At 39.6% G+C, this 24,143-nt stretch overlaps 1 protein-coding gene across 15 annotated transcripts in view; it reads right to left on the bottom strand.

Annotated features, from left to right (window-relative positions):
* SCEL (sciellin) overlaps nt 1-24,143 on the bottom strand; it is a 175,696-nt gene that overhangs the window by 98,161 nt on the left and 53,392 nt on the right. For 7 of the 15 annotated variants that reach the window (XM_043581090.1, XM_043581027.1, XM_043581039.1 and 4 more), the window contains exon 1: nt 13,793-13,945. The exons of 1 other annotated variant lie outside the window; for it this stretch is intronic. The gene's annotated coding sequence lies outside the window, so the exon portion shown is untranslated. Of the gene's footprint in view, nt 1-13,792; nt 13,947-24,143 lie in introns of those variants that run through there. 7 more of the 15 variants (XM_043581011.1, XM_043581034.1, XM_043581100.1 and 4 more) reach the window with 3 other exon arrangements.

The raw sequence follows: 24,143 nt of genomic DNA, 5'->3' as shown, positions 1-24,143 counted from the left end.
GTGAAACTTGCCATCATAAGCTTGTGATGATTAGGCATGCCTGGGTGCTTCGGTCAGTTGAGTGTCCGACTTTGGCTCAGGTCATGATCTCGTGGTTTGTGAGTTTGAGCCCCACGTGGGGCTGTGTGCTGACAGCTCAGAGCCTGGAGCCTGCTTTGGATTCTGAGTCTCCATCTCTCTGCCCCTCCCCACCTCATTCTCTCTCTCTCACAAAAAATAAGTTTGTGATTGGCACTATGGGCTCATGACTACACCTGCTCTAGAGAATTGCCTTTAACTAGTGGGGCTGCCTGGTTACACACACTCCCCACACACTACAACCTACAGTGCTGAATTACCAAGGGTAAAATGTGGGTCTCTTGCCTCAAGGTAGAGCCAATTCTGCAGGTGATTTGTGCTTCAAAGCTCACTATGGGATCAGGCTGAAGCTAGACTAACAGAGAGCATATGCTTGCTCAGCCCCTTCCTCCACCTCTTCTTCCTCCTTTCTCCTTTCTCCTGAGAGCCTACCCTCAATAAGTCACAGGCACCAAAATTCTTGAGCGCTGCTTCTGGGAACCCATCCTAACACTAACCACCAATGTAATCAGCCACGGCATTATCTTCACAGAGATCAGCAGCTGTTCACATCACTAATAGCTGAGAGGCTGAAGGTCTTAGTGAAGTTAGAACGATGTGCATTTAAAGGATGCTATTTACTGATTGTTACTTATGGTGTGTTGTAGTTCTGCTCCCTCATCTATCAAATGAGGTGAAATACGGCTGCTTTGAAGGTCAAATTAGATGACATATGTAGAGTGTCTAATTATTGCCCAACACATGGAAAGTGCTCAATTTTTAACCTCATGCCTCTATCATCTTGGAAAGAAGAGATCAAATACAGAAGGCAGGTGTGGTTGGGTGTGGGGAGGGGATGGAACAGCCTTGAATTTGGGCCACTGGGTGTGCAAGGAGTGTGGGCAACCTCTGGCTGGCTGTTTCTGAAGCTTACTAAAATTTGGCAGAATTGGGTGGAAAAGAGGCATGTGAAGACACACTTCAATCTCAGCTACTTCATTTCCCCCTCAGTTTGGCCCAGCTTCTCTGGGTTCTTGGCTAGCCTTTTCCTGTTTCTAAGTGGGATCCAATAAATTCTCTTCCTGAGCTGTAAAGATGGGGAGAGTTCATAGCTGACTGAAATGAGATTCTGAGGTGGTCAAAATACTGAATGTATATTTGATGATATATTTGTAAACACTTCAAATTTAAGTGTAAGATACAGGCCAACGTAAATGGAGAAAAGGCATTTTACAATTGTCTATTTGTCTGTCTCTTTCAAAAGACTGACAGTCCTGTGGGCAAGACCTGAGTCTTTCCCTTCTAGATCTCTGGTGCCTGGGACAGACAGAGTAGATGCTCCTCAGGTGCCTATTATGGGCTGTATTGTGTCTCTCCCAAAATTCCTAGTTGAAGCCCAATGCCCAGTACCTCAAGATGTGACTGTATTTGAATAGAGAGCCTTTAAAGGGATGATTAAGTTAAAGTGAGGCCATTAGGTGGGCCCTAATCCTACCTGTCTAGTGATCTTATAAAAGGAGGAATTTGGGACACACAAAGAGACACCAGGGGTGTATGTGCAGAGAAAAGGACATGGGAGGACAGAGAAAGTGGCCATCTGCAAGCCAAGAAGAGAGTCCACAAGAGAAACCAAACTTGACAGCACCTTGATCTTGGATTTCTAGCCTTCAGAACTGTGAAAGAATAAACTTCTGTTGTTTAAGTCAACTAGTCTGTGGTATTTTGTTATGGCAGCACTAGCAAACAAATAGGGTACTTATGGGAAACATGATTTAAACATTTCTAACATAGTTAGGTCATTCAAAGGGCTTTGTGTCACCCTGTCTCTGACCTGTGCCCTTTGTGTCTTCAACTGTCCTACTGCACAGGGCAACTACTAATAGCAAGAGCATCTGCTCTGAACAGGATACCTCACAGGCATTGTCTCATCCTTGCATAAGCTCTGTGAGTTAGCTATTATTACTTCCATCTCCCAGATGAGACAACTGAATCTCAGGGAGAGTATGTAACATACCTGTGGTGGGAAGAAGCAGAATCTGTCTTCTAAACCAAAGCCAATTCTTTCCATATCAACCAGCAGCAATGCTCATCACGAATCATTGCAAGGCTAGACCGGTACCCTGACATTAGGGTGAGAAGAAAGGGGGACAGAAGCAGCCCACCTGATTCTAGACATTTCACTCTTTGGAAGTCCCATGAGCTCTGGCCCCTAGTGCTTGGCAGTAGGAGCGCCAGGACAGCCTCTGCAGCAAACAAACCCTCACAGAGAAGGCTTCTCTGTGCACTCCTTGATATTCTCTTGGTTATGAACATACGTCTACACAAAAAACTTGTGCAAGAATGGTCATAGCAGCATTATTCAAAATAGCCCAAAGTGGAAACAACACAAATGTCCATCAACGGATGAATGGGTACATAACATATGGTATATTCATATAATATGAAAATGCTATATTCATACATATTACTCAGCAATTGTTAAAAGCTGAAGTATTGGGGCACCTGGGCGGCTCAGGACATTAAGCACCCAATTCTTGATTTTGGCTCAGGTCATGATCTCACGGTTCTTGAGATTGAGCCCCGCATCAGGCTCTGTGCTGACAGTATGGAGCCTGCTTAGGCTACATACTACAACATGAATGAAGCTTGAAACATGCTAAATGAAAGAAGCCAGACATAAAACACCACATTTGTGTGATTCTATATGGATGTTGTTTATTAGATTTTCTTTGGTATTCTACTCACATCCCACCTCAATTCTCCTCCCAAGCAAGGCTTCTGCTACCCCTTTAAGTTCTGCTGGGTAAGGAGGAGAGTTCAGACAATAATAACACTTTACATAACTTTATAGAACTTTATAATTTATCCCATTTGGTTTCCACAACATTTAAGAGTGATATAATTCCACAACAACATGGGTGGAACTAGAGTGTATTATGCTAAGTGAAATAAGTCAGACAGAGAAAGAGAAATACCATATGATTTCACTTATATGTGGAATCTAAAACAACAACAACAACAACCAAACAAATAAAACAGAAACAGACTCATAAATACAGAGAACAAACTGGTGGTTGCCAGAGGGGATGGGGATGGGGGAATTAGAAAATAGGTGAAAGGGATTAAGAAGTACGAACTTCCAGCTATCAAATAAATAACTCATGGAAGTGAAAGGTTCACCATGGGAAATACACTCAATAATTTTGTAGTAACATTGTGTGGTGATAGATGGTAACTGCATTTACAGTAGGGAGCACTGAGTAATATAAAGAATTGTCAAAATCACTACATTGTATACCTGAAATAAATATAACATTGCATGACAACTGTACTTCAATTAAAAAAAATACAGTGATCTAATCCCTACTTTGCAGAGGCAGAAGCAGAGACTCGGCTCAAATAGCTAATGAGTGGCAAATCTGGGACTCGACCTGGGGCTTTCTAGCTAGAGGCTCATCATTTTTTCCTCTATGCCAGAGACTCCCACATCCTCAGCACTTCCTGCAGAGTTGTACAGAGAAAAGCAGGTATCTCCTCTTTACCTTATATTTAGAGAATGGCCCTAATCAGATCCAGCATTCTGTAGAGGGTCTGATATTTTCATGCCTTCTGTAGCTAGGCATTCTCCAAAAGGCCTGGTTAAATGGAGTCAAAAGAGACAAGACATCCAAGAAACTCATGGCCCTTAACCTCTTTCTCCTGGACAAGCTTCGGGTGTCCTGTAAACACCTCACTGGCTCCACCCCAGAGTCTCTGTAATACTTTCTAGGAAAGGTTCCAACAATCCCACTTGCTCTAAGAAACTTGGTTCTATCCTGTTGCCTCTTCCAATGAAAGTCCCTGGGAAGGACTTAGCTTTTTGTGCTTCACTCTCCCTCTTCTCTCAAACTAGGATGCCATGCAGAAGGTAGGAGCCGCCATCTTGGGACCATGGACTAACCATGAGGACTAAGGTCGCATACTACGATGAGCAGAGTGGGAAGTTGAAGGAAACTGGTGCATTGACAGTATCACAGAGGTGCCACCATTGACCTGGATTATCTATCTCTTGACTTCTCCTTGGAAGAGAAAAAGAAACCTACTAGTTCATTCAGAAGATTGTTTCTCCATATTTTTATTACTCAAGCTTAATGTTCTTCCTGCCTATTATGAGTCCATTGTGGAGCAAGTAGAAGGTGTAAGGTGTAAAAAAGCCATGATGGCCTACAGAATATAAGATATCTGTGACTCTTTTATCAGTAAAACACTATTTCTTACAATATGTCCATGTGTTTAATGTTCCTAGCAAGAAGGATTCCTTGTTGAGTCCCTACTATTGCTTCACATGCTTTGTGCATATTATTTTATTTAATCCTTCCAAATGAGTACTATCACCTCTAATTATAGGAATCCAAAACTCAGAGAGGTTAAATAACCTGCCCAAGGTCACACAGTAAGTGGCGGAACCAGGAATTATAATTAGGTCCACACTAGTGCAATGCCAAGGCTGTTTTGAGTACATGATACTACATGTTGCTCAAAGTACTGTGTGATATAGCCAACACCAGACACTCAGGGAAATGCCCTGGAGTTCCAAAAGATGGGAGATAATGGAAGAGGAGCTGGGAGGAGCAGTAGTAATGAATGGTTGTTCCAGTATCCCCGGACAGCTCAGCCTCGAGCCTCACCCCTCCTGAATCTACACTCAAGTCATGAGTGGCCTGGCACTATTCCTGATTGGACTCCTTTCCTGGATAGATCTCCCTGCTAGATAACTTAATAATGTTTTATACTCTTGCCTAGCCTATTGTGTCCACTGACACAAAGTAAATGAGAAAGGAACATGTAATATATTCTATTTTCAGGTGGTAATAGTTTAATAAATATACAGAGGGTTTTTTTAATGAACGTAACTAATATTGCCAGAAAATAAATTTTTCTCATTAAATCTGCATGTGTTCCTCTTATACCCCTCACACAATCTCCTTCAGCCCCACCTTTGTGTCTATATGTGTCTGTAAGGTATCTAATAATGCTGCCTTAGTAGCCTCAGTTCAGCCAATTTGACTTATTTCCAAGTTCTGTCCTTCAGTTTCATTCCAAATAAGTTTTTTAACTTCTCAGGAGAAAGATGAGACTCTAATGTTGGCTCCTCAAAACACTGTTACCAGTGCATATGCCTCACTGATGGCAGATTACCAGTAACTCTATTTTATTTTATTTTTTATTAAAAATATTTATATATTTTTGAGAGAGAGCGTGTGTATGCAAGTGGGGGAGGGGCAGAGGGAGAAGGAGAGCGAGAATCCCAGGCAGGCTCCACATTGTCAGCGCAGAGCCCAATGTGGGGCTTGGACCCACAAGCCATGAGATCATGACCTGAGCCAAAACCAAGAGTCAGACACTTAATTGACTGAGCGACCCAGGCACCCCACGAGCAACTGTATTTTAAATGTGGTATTTTATGGGAAAAGATGTATGAAAGCTGTTTGTCTCTATTATACTGGGAATTTAAAAAAACCTTTTCCTTTAAAGCATCAAATGCTTAAGTTGAAAATTCTAGTATGAAATCATGACGTCAAGTCAATAAAGATAGAGAGAAAAACTTTTCAGCTTCTGGATCATCTTTCGTTTCCTCTTTGTGGCCAAGCAGCAGAAAGAGCTGGTTTTTACCCGATGCTCACAGCCTACACACAAAGACATCTGTCCTTAGGTTTTAGATGAAATCATTCTCCTTAAGCTCTGAATCACAGAAGCAATTACGTTTCTTAGTTCTCTTTGGATGTATTTGAAACTATCAAACATCTCCTATTTCTTTGATTTGTCTTCTCAGTTTTTCTTCATCTCCTTATGGTTTGTCTCAATTTTCTTCAGTGTTTTCTATTTGTAATAAGAGCATTTCCCCAAGAGCCCTTAGGTCTGTTAGGTTAAACCCAATCTCAGTCCCAGCTCCACCCGTCCCAACCCTAAAAATTTCTGGGGCCACCTCCTAAGCTACACTCTTTTCCTTCATCAATTGGGTCTTCTTGAAAAAAAGACTGTGAATCGGTCTTCCCATCCCACACAAGGGCAAAATGACTCTTGGCTTACCTAATAAGGCCTTCACTATTCTCTGCTAACTTTCTATTCAGAAAGATCCGGTGAGCAAAGAAACCGGAATGGGTGTTGCATAGAGGAAAGGGAATAGGAAAAGTGAGGCAGAAAGAGAAGAATATAGGCTAACAAACTAGAGGATGAAAGAAGAAAGGGGAAAAAAAAAAGAAAAAAATCAATTCTGACCACTGGTCATGTGATAGTGTCAGCTCTATTGAGTTCAGATTTTACATGTATTATCTCATTTAAGACCTACACAATGCTTTAAGTTTGATGCTGTTATTATCCTCATTCCACACTTAAATGAAACTTTATGATGAATGATTTCAATGAAGTCAGACTCTTTGCAGAAGGTAGGGCAAGAGTTGGAAATGTGGGCAGTGGCTGAAAGTAGTTGTTTCTGGAAAGAGGTTTTAGGATGAGTAGCTTACCTGAGGCTGCATAGCTAGTGCACAGCTGGTATTCAACCTGGTAATGAAGTTCCTGTCCCAGAAGCCCAGGAAACAAAAGGGACTGATGGGTGGAAAGTGACAGGCTAAAAGAAAGGGTGAGAAGAATGACTTTTCCTCCACTGTAGATTGCTGATGGACCTCAACCGAGAGTAAGATTGGAGTAGGCTTTCTTGGATCATTGTACCAAGGTATGCAGAGATCTGCATTGAGTGATATTTCGATATTTTAACTCCAAAATCTTCCAATTTATCAAACTTCTTTTTTATTTTTTAAAAATTTAAAAAAAATTTTTTTAATGTTTATTTATTTTTGAGACAGAGAGAGACAGAGCGCGAGTGGGGGAGGGGCAAAGAGAGAGGTAGACACAGAATCTGAAACAGGCTCCAGGCTCTGAGCTGTCAGCACAGAGCCCGACGCGGGGCTCGGACCCACGAACCGTGAGATCATGACCTGAGCCGAAGTCGGACGCTTAACTGACTGAGCCACCCAGGCGCCCCTCAAACTTCTAATACACCTTATATCTTTATGAAAAAGAACTCAAAGAGTCGCCTAGGGGAAATCACTGTAGTGATGGAAAGTATTAAGAAGCTAAGGTAGGGGCGCCTGGGTGGCGCAGTCGGTTGAGCGTCCGACTTCAGCCAGGTCACGATCTCGCGGTCCGTGAGTTCGAGCCCCGCGTCGGGCTCTGGGCTGATGGCTCAGAGCCTGGAGCCTGTTTCCGATTCTGTGTCTCCCTCTCTCTCTGCCCCTCCCCCGTTCATGCTCTGTCTCTCTCTGTCCCCAAAATAAATAAAAACGTTGAAAAAAAAATTTAAAAAAAAAAAAAAAAAAAAAAGAAGCTAAGGTAGAATAAGGAAATAAATATAGCAAAAATGGCTAGAAAATGGCATATGTACATTCACCTCTGTGTATGAAAGTCTAGAGGGTTTCACGGCTCAATAATAGTGCCATACGCACCAGGACTTGCTTCCCAAAAATCACTAGTAACTGGGAAAACCCCCTAGAAACTGGAAAAAGACAAATGCTACTAAACTATTTTCTATAGAAGAATAAGAGGAGCCCGGTAATTACAAACCAATAAAGAGAAGCCTTAGTTTCTGGAAAATAAATAAAACAAACCCCAAACAACAATTACCACCTAAAAGAACATGAAATATCCTTGAAGGAGAAAACAAACAGGTCTTCATGAAGAGCAAACATTAACAAGTCCATTTAAATTAATGGATAGTGTTTAGCCTTCACATGCAGCGTAGAAGGAAATCCAATAATTATCAGGCTGGTAAGGACTCATTTAGCTTGCTGGGATGGTTAGAAATTTGCTATTTCTTTAGTCACACAGCCTCACAGTCTGAGCTTAGCACTGGGAAACTTGCTTACTGATGGTGAAACAGTTGGGAATGTAGTGCAGGTGAAAGCTTTCAACCAGCCAGATGTCTACATGCTACCGGTTCTCTGGTACCCACCATAAAATTTTCTGACTGTTCTATTTTTACTATGAGCCCCCACCTGCCCGGGTTGCTACCACCTAGCTTTTCCATGGAATGACAGCATCAAGTTCTAGCATGAAGAGTCTTACTGTCTGGGACAATGATCTGTTTCACTTTATTAAAGACACTGATCTAATATTCATTAGTAAAAAACACTAACAAAAATTATCTATCACCTTAGCCCTTCATGGGCTATTTCCTTTTTTTTTAAGTTTATTTCTTTATTTTGAGAGGTGAGAGAGCAAGGAAGGGGCAGAGAAAGAGAGAGAGAGAGAGGGAGAAAGAGGATCCCAAGCAGGCTCCAAGTCACCAGCCTAGAGCCGGACATGGGGCTCAGTCTCATGAACCATGAAATCATGACCTGAGCTGAAATCAAGAGTCAGATGCTTAACTGACTGATCCACCCAGTGCCTCTCATGGGCTATTTTCAGTTCTATCCGAAAGCATTTGTTAAATGAATTAAAACCCAAATTTTTACCAAGGACTATGATCCAAAACCCCATTAGTTACTGTAAGTACTTTACCATATTTCACATTCACAATGGCTCTGTCATAAGGTCATTCTTTATCCCAATTTTACACATCATCTTTTTCATTATATCAGTAATACATGCTCAGTAGAAAATGCATAAAGTCAAAGAAAGCACAAAGAAAAAATGAGACACCTTTCATGTATCATTATTTTCTTCAAAGGTTCTCTTTGCCTATTAGATTTCACTGATCCACATTTTTCAAAGTCATTAAAAATATTTAAATGATTATTCCTTCTGCAACTAAAATATATTTCATTTTATGTGACCATCTATTATTATAACATAATTTCTCTGTTGTTTCCAACAAAACCATACAAAAATCTTTGATCACATGTCTGATTATTTTCTTTGGATGGATCCCTAAAAGTGAAATTACTTGCTAAGGGATATAACTTCTAAAATCTTCTTGATCCCTATTGTCAAATCTCCTTCCTTAAACCTTGTCAGTTTATAATGCACCAGCAGCATATAAATGTCCATACATTTGCCAGCACTTAGAATTACCATTTATTAATCTCTTTAATAATTTAAAGAGATTCTATTCTATTGTATTCCTACATATCTCTCGATTGTATTTCTTTCTGTATTCAAGCTACCAATTCAAACTGCCATAATCTCTTTGTTACTATTTTAACAGCTTCCTAGGTGTATTCCCAAGTGTCTAGACTTAATCTCTTCTAACCCATTCTCTACCGAAGCAGCCACCATCTTGCTTAAAACTCTTCAGTGGTGCTTCATCTCCGTCAGGATAAAAGTCAAGTTGTTAACAAGGCTCACAGGTCCACAGATGCTGCCTCATCTCTCCCCACTCTCCATTCCTCACTCAAGCTCTAGTTTCAGCCACACTAAGTCATGCCAATTCCTTGAGGGTTTCATCAATTTTACCACCTTTAGGCTGTTGCTTACTCTCTGCACTATGCCTAAAACAGTCTTCATTCTGAGCTTTCCTTGCCCCTTACTCTCTTTTCAGGAAAGACTTCTATTCATTCTTCAGGTCACATAACCTCCCAGAAGCATTCAGTGACACCATTGCAACCTGGCCCCCCACCTTCCCAGGCTGAATTAAAGGCCCTACCAAGTGTTGAAATAGCAAAGAGTATCTCTCCATAAAAACATTTACCAAACAGATTGCCTGTTAGTGTGGCTGACTATCCTTCTATCCCCAGGGCACAACATGCATGCACACACACATACACACAGAGTAAATCTTGAGAAAATTGAGAAATTGAGAAACAAGACCATCTTTGCCAGAGTTGTGTTTCCAGAACTTATTACAGTACGTGGCACATAATCAGTTCTAGAGGGATATTTGTTGGACAAATAAGATTAATTAAATGTTTACACATGTTTTCTTATAATTTTTTTGAAAATTTTAAAAACTGGCTCACTCAGTTAAGTGTCTGACTCTTGATTTTGGTTCAGGTCATGATCCCAGGGTCATGGGATTGAGCCCTGCATGAGGCTCCATGCTGAGTGTGGAGCCTGCTTAATATTCTCTCTCTCTCTCTCTCTCTCTCTCTCTCTCTCTCTCTCTCTTTCCCTTTACCCATCTCCTCTGCATGTGTGCACTCTTCCTCTTCCTAAAAAAATTATAAGTAAATAAATAATAAATAAATAAATAAATAAATAAGAAAATACTTTATTGTTACATGGAAACTCTAATACATATGGAGGTATTTGGCTAATGGTGGAATGAATCCCTTTCCTATTGACATATGATTTTTCCTTTGTCACATATAAAATTCTTACATATTCTAGAATGTGGCTGTATGTTCCAGAAATCTGTTTTTAGTTTCTTGCAATAGAAACAAACTTTAATTATTATCTTTTTATAATACATTTTAGTGCCAGTGGAAGCACCCCTAATTAATTTCCTATGTATAAATGCTATCAGATATTCCCATCTATTTATTTCTTTCAGATAAACTTTAAAATTATTTCATCTATTTCAAAAATAAATATTCTTTTGGAACTTTTGATCAGAATTGCATGAACCCTATAAAATTATTTGGGAAGAGGTGACATTTATGATATTCAAACTGTCCATCCAGGAAGGTTTTACTCAAAAAATTCTTTGTTTCTTACAGTAAATTTTTGTGATTTTTTAAAAATCAGGGTCCCACATTTTTCTTTTGGAGATTTTTTTTCAGAGATTTTTTTGATGTTTTACTTTTCTTTGTGCTATTTTAAAAGAAATAGTAATACAATACATATGTCATTAAGAATTCTAAAATTTCTTTTTATGTACTGGTGCTGTGAGATATGCATGATTGTACAAGTTACCCTTGGTTCAAAGTAGGATAACGATTAAATCCAAGTCTCTCTGTACTCTAACCTCCTGCAGTTTTTTTTACATGAATTCCTTTCAAACTTTTACCTAATGACAAAGGAGAGGATGCTGGGAAGGAATGGAGAAAAGGGAAGAATTGTTGCAGAGCATTTTTCTACAAAACGTTTTAACTAAAATTAGCTCTCAGTGCAGATGTACCATGAGGCATCTGTACATTTTCTCAAATACCGCCAGTCTCCTGGGATGTTGATATTCCAGTTTGAAACTATGATCTACATTACTTTCCCCCAGGAGGTTCCATATAAAGGGGACTTAATCATATTTTAGGCCAGGGAAACTTGGGTCTAGAAATGTAGAATAAATAATTTAGATGCTTAGAGCTCTCAATACACATCTATGATGAGGATTCAGCAACATTAATTCTCATGTCTAGAAGTAAGCCAGTTGTCATTTAATGGACAGCCATTAAATACACTCTTCCAATTAATAATCACAATAAAAGGATGACTTATACCCTTAATAAGTTTAGCAGCTAACATAAAATGCAATCTGATAAATATAGCTGTCATTTGACAAAGCATCCATTTGAAGAAGGGCCTTTCCCAAATTCTAAAATCACATGGATTTTTACAACAGTAAACTAGAAACACTTAAGAAACACATGTGATGAAGACTTTTGATTAAAAGGTAAATTCTGAGCAACTGAAGTACATAGATATTAATACATAAAACGCTTATTTCAAAGTTCTCAGCAAGAGAAAAGGAAATTTGAGCAACAAATGGCCTAGACACAGATAGTATCAGAAGACAAACTGTGTGGGACAACAGAGATTTCCTTTGGACTGCTGGCCAAGGATTTTATTACTTCCTTCTTAAAGAATGCTTCAAGTTAATGCCTGAAACTTAGGGACACCCTCAGTTAAATCATGTTAGTGAATTATATGCAGCTCATTCCACAGCACGAGTTCAGCCATTCAGAGCATATTCTCTTTGTTTTGTTTACAGAAAAATGATTGTTTTAGGTATTTCAGTCAAAACTCCAGTGGTTGGAGAAGACAACCAGGAAAGCAGAATGGTACTGCAGCTACAGAATGGTGGCTGAGCTGAGGATGTCACTGATTAGGTGCACCACAACCTCCACACATGCCACATTGCCTTCCTACAGAGGGCTGACCGCTCCTTGGATGGAAACTCTGGGAACACAATGAATAACAAGACTGAGCCCAGAAACCACAAATAAAAATGTCTCATTATGTCATGGTCACACTATACACACAAGTATATTACTGGATAAAGACATTCTTATTTCTATATCATTTTAGCCCTTTTATAAAGCCAGAGGGAAGCTCATTTATTGCTACTATATATTTTATGTGAAAGAAATTTGAAAAAATTATTGAAAAAATTCAGTAAGACAAAGGTCAGTCTTCTCGTTCTGGTTCTGTTAACTATGTCTTGGCAAGTTGCTCAACATTGATGTTTTTGTTGTCCTCATCTAAAAAATTCATGGGTTAGACTAGACAAGGCTATGCTCCGTACGAATCAAATTTATGTCAACTGGATTAAAGATTTACATGAAGCTAAAATTTTAATAAGAACCCTAGCTTGTTCATGTGTTCTGTGTCACATGATATTTAAAATCAACCAAATGTTTTACTAAAATTTCTACTGATAACATATCTCAGTTTTCTCAAATTGATTGTTCCAATAAAAATTGGAGTACAACAAATATCAGAAAGACTGTATCTGTTATATCAACTGTGAAAGTGAAAGCCAGTGTTAAATTTGATCTCATTTCACGAAAACTCAACTTATAAACTACAAATGCTGATTACTATAGATGTTTGAAAGCCAAGTTATAAAGTTCCTCAGTAAACCTTTGGGAATTGACCTTTCAATCTCTGAGACACACATGACCTGGTCACCAATGGGAAGTGATGAGAACGTTAGAACGTAAGGCAGAGCCAGGTGTGCTGTGGGAAACACCCCTTTGGAGGGGACAGAGCTCCTGTTACAGACGACAAGTGATGGTGGGTTGGATTCCTTCCTACAGCTCTGTATCATGAATGGAAAAGGTGGAGAAACAAACACCAGTCAGAGAAGTTGGCTTTGCTATCAATTACAAAGGAAAGCCTGCTTAGAATAACTTTTCTATTCCTATCAAAGAATCTGTTTCTAAAACTGATTTTTTAGGACTAGGATATAAATAGAGGTGGAAAATTGGCCCCCATCTACATTAATCAATTCTCAGATTAGAACCCAGGATATAATATAGAAAAGTTAGCCAATTGCACAGGAATCCCTGGAGGATGCCACGCTCCTGCCAATTCACCCACCTTGCTTTATCCCATGGTACACTCATGCAAGAAATGTGATTTTTCTTACTGGGGGAAGATAGGATACAGGGGATATGGGCTTGGCATCTCTCCCCCACAGCTCGGTGATTGCAGTGTTTTTAGCAGGCAAGAAAAACATCTATGAAACAATGGAGTTCACCATTTCAGTAAAAGCATCATCTGTGAAAACAGGGAGGTCCCTTTAAAAAATGCTTTTATAGTCACTTGAGACAATAGAATTGCCTTGAAGAATTTACTATCCTTATGGGTGACAGGATTCACCAGCTGACAGCTCCCACACAGAAACTCAAAGAGGTTCTCATTTCTCTGCTGCCCGGAAATGTGTTAAGTTGCAGAGAAGTTAAAAGGCAATGCCATATAAAATCACACTCAGCAGCAAAGCTGTTGACAAGCAGAGCAGTCCCCTTGGAAGCTGTCAAAATTTAACTGGAGAAAAGACAAAGTTAATACAGTAAGTTCTGATTTTAATCAATTGCAAAGAAAACAGGGTAAGTTACACACATAAAGCAGATATGTTTATGTTTGCAAATATAATTCAACTTACCTCTCTTGGGCAGAAAACCGGGACTTTGTGTCTGAACTGCCTTCAGTGGTTCCCCAGGTGGATCTTGCTGAAACTAATGTGTACCTGGAGTTTTAATGAATGTCGTTTCCACCTCTACTTGACTGTGTTAATGAACAGTTCAGAGGCTTCTCGCTCAGTGGCTGAGTCACCCAGGGAGGAGGTGGGTGGTGTGAAAGAGGGTGTCACCTTGTATAAATACCAATTCAATTAAAACAGGCTCACTCATGGACCTACTGTCTTTGTTTGGTGAATTCTTTGTGTAAGTTATGGCCTCGTTATGCCAAAAAGAATGTGCTCCTGTTATCGCCCTTTTAATTGACATCAACAATACACACAACTCTATCAAGGACAAGGAGGCATGGTACCCAACCTATTTTGGATTCTCTTCAAAATAAAACAAAAATTTAAGGTAGGAAGGATTGTTTTCTCTCTCTACCCATAGTGGCTGGAAGGCTGGGGCACAGATGCACAAGATGGGAAGTCCACTGTGGGAACCAACATTCTTTAGGATAGAAAAGTCCTTTGAAACTCTGAGCTCAGGAAATATGAAACAACACAAGTTCGGGGCTCCTGCGTGGCTTAGTCAGTGGGTGTCTGACTTCGGCTGGAGTCATGATCTCACGGTTCCTGAGTTCGAGCCCCACATCAGGCTCTGTGCTGACAGCTCAGAGCCTAGAGCCTGCTTCAGATTCTGTGGCTCCCTCTCTCTCTGCCCCTCCCCTGCTCACGCTCTCTCTCTCTCATAAATAAATAAACATTAAAAAAAAATTTTTTAAAGAAACAACACAAGTTCTACACATGGGATATTTTGTAAAACCATCAGAGGAAAAATACATTCTGAAATATAAGAATTCTGATCCTTTTATTATTTTGACATAGATAAAAATGTGACAAAGATGCTTGAAAGTTCTTTCACATCTGAGGGCAGAAGTAGATTCCAGCATCAACACCTGCATCTGATGGGGAAGCAACAATGCACAAAAGTCATGCCGGGGGGGGTTCCTACCACAGCTTCTGAAATGCACCTTCCATAATAGCCTGGGAGGCTTTGCAAGAAGCTTAGCAAACTTGGAGAACATTACTGAGAGAAGTCAAGTCATTAGAACTCCCAGGGTCATCTTTATGCATCCATCATTTCAACAATTAACCGAATGCTCCCATTTTCAAGACAGCTCCTAAAAATTACAGTCCAGCTGAGCTATAGCACAGAAGTGACTGTAACAAGAGTAGAAAAATGTTCAGGTTAGAAGGTACAGGCAATATGCATTCATTATAAACTAGGACATCACTATTCTGATGTGTCCTCTCTCTGGGCTGAAGAATTTGAAAATGGAAAATGGAAAAATGTTCTTTAAAAGTAAACATCCATATACATGTCTATTTGGTCCTTCTACGGAATTTTATAAACCCAAAATATTTTAGAAATAGGGGTGCCTGGGTGGCTCAGTCCTTTGAGCATCCGGCTTTGGCTCAGGTCATGATCACGTGATTTGTGGATTTGAGCCCCACCTCAGGCTCTGTGCTGACAGTACAGAGCCTGCTTGGGATTCTCTCTCTGCCCCTTCTCTACTTGCTCTCTCTCTCTGTCTCTCTCTCAAAATAAATAAATACATAAACAAACAAATAAATAAATAATAAATAAACTTAAAAAAGAAATGTGTTCTAAATTTCTGTGCTGCCCATAAATGTTGGTTGAATTTAGGTTGGATTTAATACTATAGATTAGAAAATTGTAAAAACATGTTTGGCTCAATTCAAAAAATAAATCAGGAGTTATATGCAGCATTATAAAGACATTATATTCAGCAAAATAAATCAGAAGTTATATTCAGCATGATTCAGCATTCATTTTGCCAAATGAAGGGCTAAAACAGTTTCAGAGCCAGCTTGTAGGGACAGGTAGTAACTTACATTATAGAATGTTTAAGTGTATGTTTTTGTCCTCATAAAATATAGAACGAGAAAAATAAGTTTTTAAGTTTTAATGAAGTAAAATATACTGCTCAAGATACATCCTAGGCTTTTGAACTCCCAAGCAATTATTCCTGCACGTAATTGATGGTTCCTCTTATTTTATATACAAGGAGCCCGTACCACTAAGCCACACCAGTGTCTTTTCATTTAGAACCAAATCTTTGATTTAAAAGGGGGCTAATTCTAAACACTTGAGGAAAATGCATACCTCCTTGTGGCTCTCAAAGCTTTAAGAGGTCAATCAAGAATGCGTCTGGGTGTGGAGGTGGCCAAATGGGTTTGGCCTTGGTTTCACTCCGGCCTTGAACTGGGAAGCCTTGAGCATGCTTGGAATAACTTTGTTTCATCATGCCTATCTCACTGTACATGTCTGAGTTCTTGAGGTCTCTTTAGAACATAGCTCCTATCCTGGGGATGGCCAATGTTTTATTGCAGATGCTAATGCCAATTGCTTCGTGGTGGCTGCCTGGATGGATACGATGAAGTTTGTAAAGCAAACCTTTTTGGCTGAGTATATCTCCTGAAATAGAACAGTGTTTTTTCTATGTCTTCTATCCAATGAATAAATCAGCCAAAATGAGCACTTATTGCTTATTACTATATAATAATGAGGATAGTAAATACTTATATAGCACTGTTAATGTTTCAGGCATTGAATTTCTAAGTACTTTTCATATATTAACTTAATAATTGTTATTAAATGATTGTCTCCTCGTACTATGGTCTGAATGTTTGTGTCTCCCTGAAATTCAGATGTTGGAATCCTAACTCCCAAAAAGGATAGGATTGGAGGCAGGGCCTTTGGGGGGTGCTTAGGTTGTGAGGGTGGAACCCTCATGAATGGGAATAATGTTCTTATAAAAGAGACCCTTCAGAACTCTCTAGCTTCTTCCTTCATGTGAGGACACAGTGAGAAGGCACAGGCTATGAACCAGGAAGAGGAGCCTCACCCAACCATGCTGGCATCTTGATCTCAGACCCCCCAGACTCCAGAACAGTGGAAGTTAAATTTCTGTTGCTTATAAGCTGCCCAGTCTGGGATATTGTTATAGCAGCCTGAACAGACTAAGATACCTCCTCACCCCAGAGAGATTCCAAAAGTGATGTGAAAATGCAAAAAATGCAAATAGGACAAATCAGCATCTCAAAGTTCTCTCATCTATTACCTAGTGTCTCTGAGGGTTGAAAGATACAGGGTTCCCCTTCTTCCTCCCAGATGGAAAAAATGTTATGGGCATGCTAAAACAAAGATATATCATTAGGATGATACTTGCAAACCCAATTTCCCTTTGGCTGGGAGTAGACAGATGTCAGAATTAATGAATTACTGTCAGCACTTCAAGAGCTGGTGCATTGCTTAATGCACTTTGATGGTGCCAGCATAATGCAGACTAATGGAGAGCACAGTGGAGAACGCACAGGGGCCTGGGTTCTCTTTCCTTACAGATCCACTCTTCACTGTGGGCAAATCACTTAACCCTTATGCCCATGTCTTTCCTGGTATAGTGAGACTGATGAGATCTATTTCTTTACCAACTGGCAGGTCACAATGAAGATGTCACAATTTTTTTAACCAGGACTTCAAACCTTAGGTTTATAGCAAATGTCAGGAAGAACCAGGAGGACTCAGCTGAGAGTCCTTTCTGACTCTTCATGCTACAAACAGGCAGAGATTAGGCATGGTTGATGATGATTGTAATGCTGATGATAAAAATAACAATAAAAATAGCAACACCGATAGTTTAAATATGTGCCGATTACTGCTAAGTGCTTCACATGTATTATTTCATTTGATCTTCACAAAAACCCTACACTATAGGAACTGCTGTTATATCCATGATAGAGATAATAAAGCAAAAGACTAAGGTTAACACAGCTAGGAATTAGATGTGTCTGGAAATCCAATCTAGGCACACTGACTGCAGAGTCCACCTTCTTGGGTGGGAACCTCCACCATCTCTCCAAAGTGCCAGAAAGGAATATGAGTATTTGATCCAAACTATGGCTAGACCAGAGGGTGAGCTAAACTTATAGCAGGCCTAAGCACTAACTAATAGGTGGCAGGAAAGTACAATGGCTTTTAATAGTTAATGTGTGTGTGTGTGTGCGTGTGTGTGTGTGTGTGTGTATATACATATATATGCATGTATGTATGCATGTATACATACTTATACACTTATATCCTCATAGCCCACATGTGTTAGATTGCAATGTTAAACCAGAGAATGGCCTTGAGTGGCTTCAGAATCTAGGGTCCTTTAATTATAGTGTAAATCTAACTCATCAGTTTTCTTTTCTTTCTTTATTTAAGGAATACTTCTTTGTTTAAGACTATTTTTATAGCAACTTTTGGTTCTTAGCAAAATTGAGAGTCAGGTACAGAGAATCCCATACACCCCCTCCCCCTACACATGTACAGCCTCCTCTGTTAACATTTCACACCAGACTGGTACATTTGTTAAATGGATGAATCTACACAGACACATCATTATTACTCAAAGTCCATAATTTACATTAGGACATCATTCCTGGTGCTGTACATTCTATGGATTTGGATGAATGGACAATGATATGTATCCATTATTATGGTATTCTGCATAATAGTTTCACTGCTCTAAAAATCCTCTGTGCTCTGCCTAGTCATTCCTCCCTCCCCCCAGTCTCTGGCAATCACTGGCATTACTGTCTACACAGTTTTGCCTTTCCAAAATGTCATCTTGTTGGAATAATATACTAGGTAGCCTTTTCATATTGGCTTCTTTCATTTTGCAATATGCATTTAAGGTTCTTCCATGTGTTTTCATTGCTTGACAGCTCATCGCTTTTTAACTATTCCATTGTCTGGATATACCAGTTTATTTTTCCATTTGCCTAATGAAAAACATCTTATTTGCTTCCAACTTTTGGCAATTATGAATAAACTTGTTATAACCATCATAGGCAGTTTTCTTTTTAAAAAATATTTACGCAATATATTTTTCTTTTCTTTTTTTCTAAGTTTATTTTATTCATTTTGAGAGAGAGTGAGTAGGAAAGGGGCAGAGACAGGAAGAGAGAGAACATGGAGCCCAATGCTAGGCTCAAACTCACAAATCATGAGATCATGACCTGAGCTGAAATCAAGAGTCTGACCAACCTAGCCACCCAGACACCCCTACACAATGTATTTTGAATCAGCCATATATTTACATTTTTCAGAAATTAAAGGTATAGAAAGAAAGACAGTGAAAAGTCTCCCTCACTCCCCAAACCTTGATCTCCAAAAAAGAGGAATGGGCAATTATTTAGTTTCTTCTGGGTCATTCCAAAGACATTTATACATATAAGAGAAAATGTAAGATACAGATATTTCCTCCATTTTTTATACAAATGTTTGCATATTACACTGTTCTGAATCTTATTAATTTATTTATTTTTTGCTTTAACATTATATCCTGAAAATCTTTCCACACTGTGTTTTTCATTAGCTGATTGGCCTTCCATTGTATGGGTATGTCATAATCTATTTTATTAATCCACTATAAATGGACATTTCCATCATGTCTAAACTTCTGCTAACAAACAATGCTACAGTGAGTAACACTGTACATAAATATTTGGTACATGTACCTATATATATCTAGGATAAATTCTTATAGACATAACTGCTGGATCCAGGAATTTATACGTGTAATGTTGGTAGGTAAATAATACCAAATTGTCCTCTATAATGGATTTATCAATTTATCCCTCTTATTCTCACTTGTCTTCTTCAACAATTTGCTCATTTAACAAATATTAAGTACTTACTATGCTTTAGTACTGTTTCAATTCAAAGGACAGGAAACTTAATGAGATCCAGTGCTTGCTCTCCAGGAATTCATGTTGGGGGAGACAGACATTAAGTTAAATAGCTATAATACATCAGGATAAAGCAATACACAGCAATTTTATGAGCATAGTTACACGGTAGAGAAACTGAAGAACTCTACCTGGACCTGGGGGCTGATGTTGATACTGAGTTTTGAAGTTTGCGTGAACATTGATTAGATGGTTGAAGGGGGAAAAAGCCATCCACCCACTCTGCCTTCCTAGATTTGCTTCTTAAGGTCTTTCAGATTCCTGCTTATGACTATAATTCAGGACCTGGCAGTGTAAGGCAGTGTGAGGCATGGCTGGTCCAATTAATGAGGGAAGTAGGAGCAGAGATACAGTTGGGTAAGTAGGACTTGCAGCCAGATTCTCCTCAATAGTGCCAGAGTTGACAAAGCCCGCGTGAAACTTCTGCTACTTTCCTCCTCGTTCCAGCACCACCTAAACCAGCATTTTTGCAGCAGCAGTGATAGTTCCTCAGGGTGGTATATGTCTGCCCACAGTTTCCTAGTTTCCTATAGACAAAAGTGAGCTACGCTGCAAACAGTGCAAGCCTCCTGCTTACGGCTGAAATAAACAATTTTGTAGGGGTTAAAAGGAAGAATTGCTCTTCCTTTCACTGAAAAACTTAGAATGGCAAATCTGCTGTTATTATTTTTTTTTGGCAAATCAATTTTTATAATTAAAGTCCTTACTTTCAGATTGTGAGTTCATAATTTCATGATCCTCATGTCTGATTTTTTTTTCGATTCACAGTCAGTGCTTCCACTTTACTCCAGTCTCTCCAGTACCTCATGGTATTACATCACAAGCCCCTTGAGACCAGAGAGCAGGGTTGACATTGTCTGTATCCTAAACATGTAGCACCTTTCCTGACTCATAATAGCACTCACTAATTATTGATTTAATGAAGGAATAATGATGGTAAACAAGTGGGCATACAAGAGGGGTGTTCACCATTTGCCAAAAATCTAGTTTATCTGTTTCATAAGTCTGATTTTGTTATTGGATTTTTCCATCCCAGGCTGAACTATAGATTATAATAGGCTGAACTAAAGACTATAGTATCAGTTCTTCAACTCACTTGTAGTACTCACCGCTCTCTTAAAACAGGAAAAGATTTCTCAGTATTTTATAGAGATTGCTCAAACAATAATTACTATAACTGAACTTCTTGCCCAAGGTTAGAACCTCCATGACCCTTGTCTCCTCTCTTGCTCTCTCCACATTCACATCCAATTAAATGGTCACTCACCCATCACTGTCAAGCCTACCTCCTGCTTCACTCTAACCTTTTCCTTCTACTTGACTCCCACCACCTGTGCTAGAGTTGGGACCCTCATTATCATGAGGGAACACTATTTCAATCACTTGCCAACTGGCCTCTTCTCTGTTCTGATCTGTCCCCTCTTGAGTCACTCAGGCTCTTTCGGGTTGTAAATATCGGAGATAAGCTCCAGAAGTCTCAGCCAACAGGATCACACTAAAAGTGGCAATTAAATAGGGAAGAGCCACAGTACCCCCAAATAATGACACTCAGAAATCTACAGTTTAATTCAGGAACAAGATCAAATGTAGCAACCACATTGAAGTAAAGACTGGCATTTCACAGTAAATGGTCCAAGAAGCTACTTGCTAGCTCCAGCCATTCCCCCTCTGAAAGGGTCTTTGCAGAATCTGCTTTCTCTCCCACACAGAGAACCACTGACTATGAATGAATTACCCAAATGGAGTCTCAGCTAGAATTGTTTATACTCTGCTGGTCATGTAGGCATATTCCTGCTAGGTGACCAGGCCTTCTGGGGTCTCACCAGGTACAAATTGTCAGTTTTACTGTTATCAATAAACAATGCTATCTAGGGGTGCCTGGGTGGTTCAGTCAGTTAAGCATCGAACTCTTGACTTCAGCTCAGGTCATGATCTCACGGTTCATGAATTCAAGTCCCACATTGGGCTCTGTGCTGACAGTGTGGAGCCTACTTGGGATTCTCTCTCTCTTCCTTTCTCTCTGTGCCCCTCCCCTGCTTGCCCTCGCTCTCTCTCAAAATAAGTAAATAAACTTAAAAAAAAAAACCCACAATGCCGCCTAAGTGGTGCAAACCATTCTGAAACTATTAGGGCACATTGTTACAAAGTAATGCTATTAATATGTTTCGGACGAAAATTGTGCATGCTTATTTCTTATTGTAGTAGAATAACGCAACCTAATGCCATATTCGTTGAAATTAACCCTCACAGCACAGAAGGTTTGGTGCAAAGACTCAGCAGACTGAAAGGAAGACAGACATTGTCAGAAGGCTTCTTAGAAATTATATAATATTTCCTGGTGGTTACTTTGCAAAAACAACACAGGTCATTTTGGTACCCAATAGCAAATCCATGAATCTCTCTACCATGACTCAGTTCCCCTCCCTCTGATTCTCTTCTTCCTTCTTTCTACCATGTTACCAGTTTATCAGAGTCTCTACATGTATGAGTGTAACTCCTCAGAGAGACAAACGCTTTGAGTTGATGAGTCACCTGAGTTTCTACACGTAGAGCCCTTGCACCAGTCCATCTCTTGGGCTTTTGGTGAGCCACAGAGGATAGCTTTGCTCAGACACCTAATCCATGTCAATCAGATGTAACCAAAGCAATAGGACTGCATGGTTCAAAGTTCTTGTAACTGCTCAGAGGCACACATCAAATTATTACTTTCTCCCCAGTAAAGACACATCACCCCCTAAAATGTTTTTCCAAAACACATGCAATCATATCATTCCCCAGCTTCAAACATATCCTAAGTTCCTAGGTCCCATAAAATTCAAACACCTTACATTTATGTAGGACTGTGTTGTCCAATACGGTAGCCACTAGCAATGTATGGTTACTTTAATTTAATCAAAATTAAATAAATTCAAAAATTCACCTCCTTAGTTGCACTAGCCACATTTCATATACCACATTGGACAGGGCAGATAAGATGAACAAGAAGTTGGTCTGGATGCTTTCTTTATTGAAGCCACTTTCGACTATTCCAGGCTCATCTCCCACCATTTACCCCCCTGCACCCTAAGCTCTCATCAAAATCCTCACCTCTGTCCAAACGTACTATGTACTTTTGGCCTTTCATATTTGATCTCACGGCATATCTGTGGCCTGAAATATGCTTGCCTCTTGTGCACCTGGCAATGTCTTATTTACTTTTATAAGGCCCTGCAGACACATAACTCCCTGAACACAAGCAGGTACCCCTTTCTCTCTGTTCCAAAGGAACTCTGCATGTAGCTATATTTTAGTACTTAACTATGTTATTTGGTAACCTAGTTGTACCCAGCATAGTGGAGGCTGTGTGGCTAGTACTTAACACTCAGGTGCCTGATGGCCTCTGCCAGTGACGAGTTGTGTAACCTTGTGCTACCCTTGTCTCAGTTTTCTCATCTGTGAAACAGGGATAATAAAAGAATACTTCCCACATAGGGTCATAGTGATGATCAATTGTGTTCACAATCACAAGCACTTAGAATGCGGCCTGGAACTTAGGGTGCTACTAAAAATAAGCGATTAGTAAAGTATTAATGCATTTTGCTTATTTACATATAAAATGTATCTGAGGGGCGCCTGGGGGGCTCAGTCGGTTAAGCGTCAGACTTTTGATTTTGGCTTATGTTATTATCCCAAGGTCGTGGAATCGAGCCCCGTGTTGGGCTCTGCACTGAGCGTGGAGCCTGCTTCAGATTCGATCTCTCTCCCTCTGCCCCTCTCCCCCTCTCACACATGCTGTCTCTCTTTAAAATAAATAAATATAAATAAATCAATAAACTGTATCTGAGAAGAACAAGGATTGTAAGTGTGATTAATCCTACTCTTCTAGACACATTCACTGTGCCCAAAGGCCAAAGTCTTTAATGAGCAAGTATAATTAGTTGTCTATGACTAAACATAGCTTTTGGAAGGTGTATGATGATCCTCTCAAGAGTCAGTCCTGGAACTTATGGATATATGATTGATGGATTTATAAAAGGCTTCTCATGCAGGAAACTTGGGTCTTTTGAGCAAGAAAGGATTAGTCACAAACACTAGACTGAGAAGTGCCTGTGTGTGTTCTGGTGTTCACCAGAGCATTCCACAATTCCTTCTCTTTGATGATGGCTTGTTACTATGCACATTCTCTTCTTTTTGATTGGCTGGATGCTTCTGTCTTCTCAGTCCCAATCTTTCTTCTCTTCCTCAGTGTTCCCACATCCATCCACCATGGTAGAGTTTCATTCCTTTCTTCAAATCTGTTTTCCCTCTCCTCTAATAATTCACTATTATATAGCTTCCTATTGCTGCTGTATCCAATTATCACCAAGTTAGTGGCTTAAAGCAATATAATTTATTATCTAACAGTTCCGGAGATCAGAAGTCTAAGTCAGGGTTCATTGGGCTAAAGTCAATGTGGTGGCAGGGTGGGCTCTTTTTAGAGGTTCAGAGAAAAAAATACATTTCTGCCTTTTTCAGATTCTAGATGCTGCCTGTTTCA

The sequence above is a fragment of the Prionailurus bengalensis genome, chromosome A1 (genome assembly GCF_016509475.1).
Source record: "Prionailurus bengalensis isolate Pbe53 chromosome A1, Fcat_Pben_1.1_paternal_pri, whole genome shotgun sequence".
In the NCBI taxonomy this organism is placed as follows: domain Eukaryota; kingdom Metazoa; phylum Chordata; class Mammalia; order Carnivora; family Felidae; genus Prionailurus; species Prionailurus bengalensis.
This window is presented reverse-complemented; position numbering and strand designations above follow the sequence as displayed.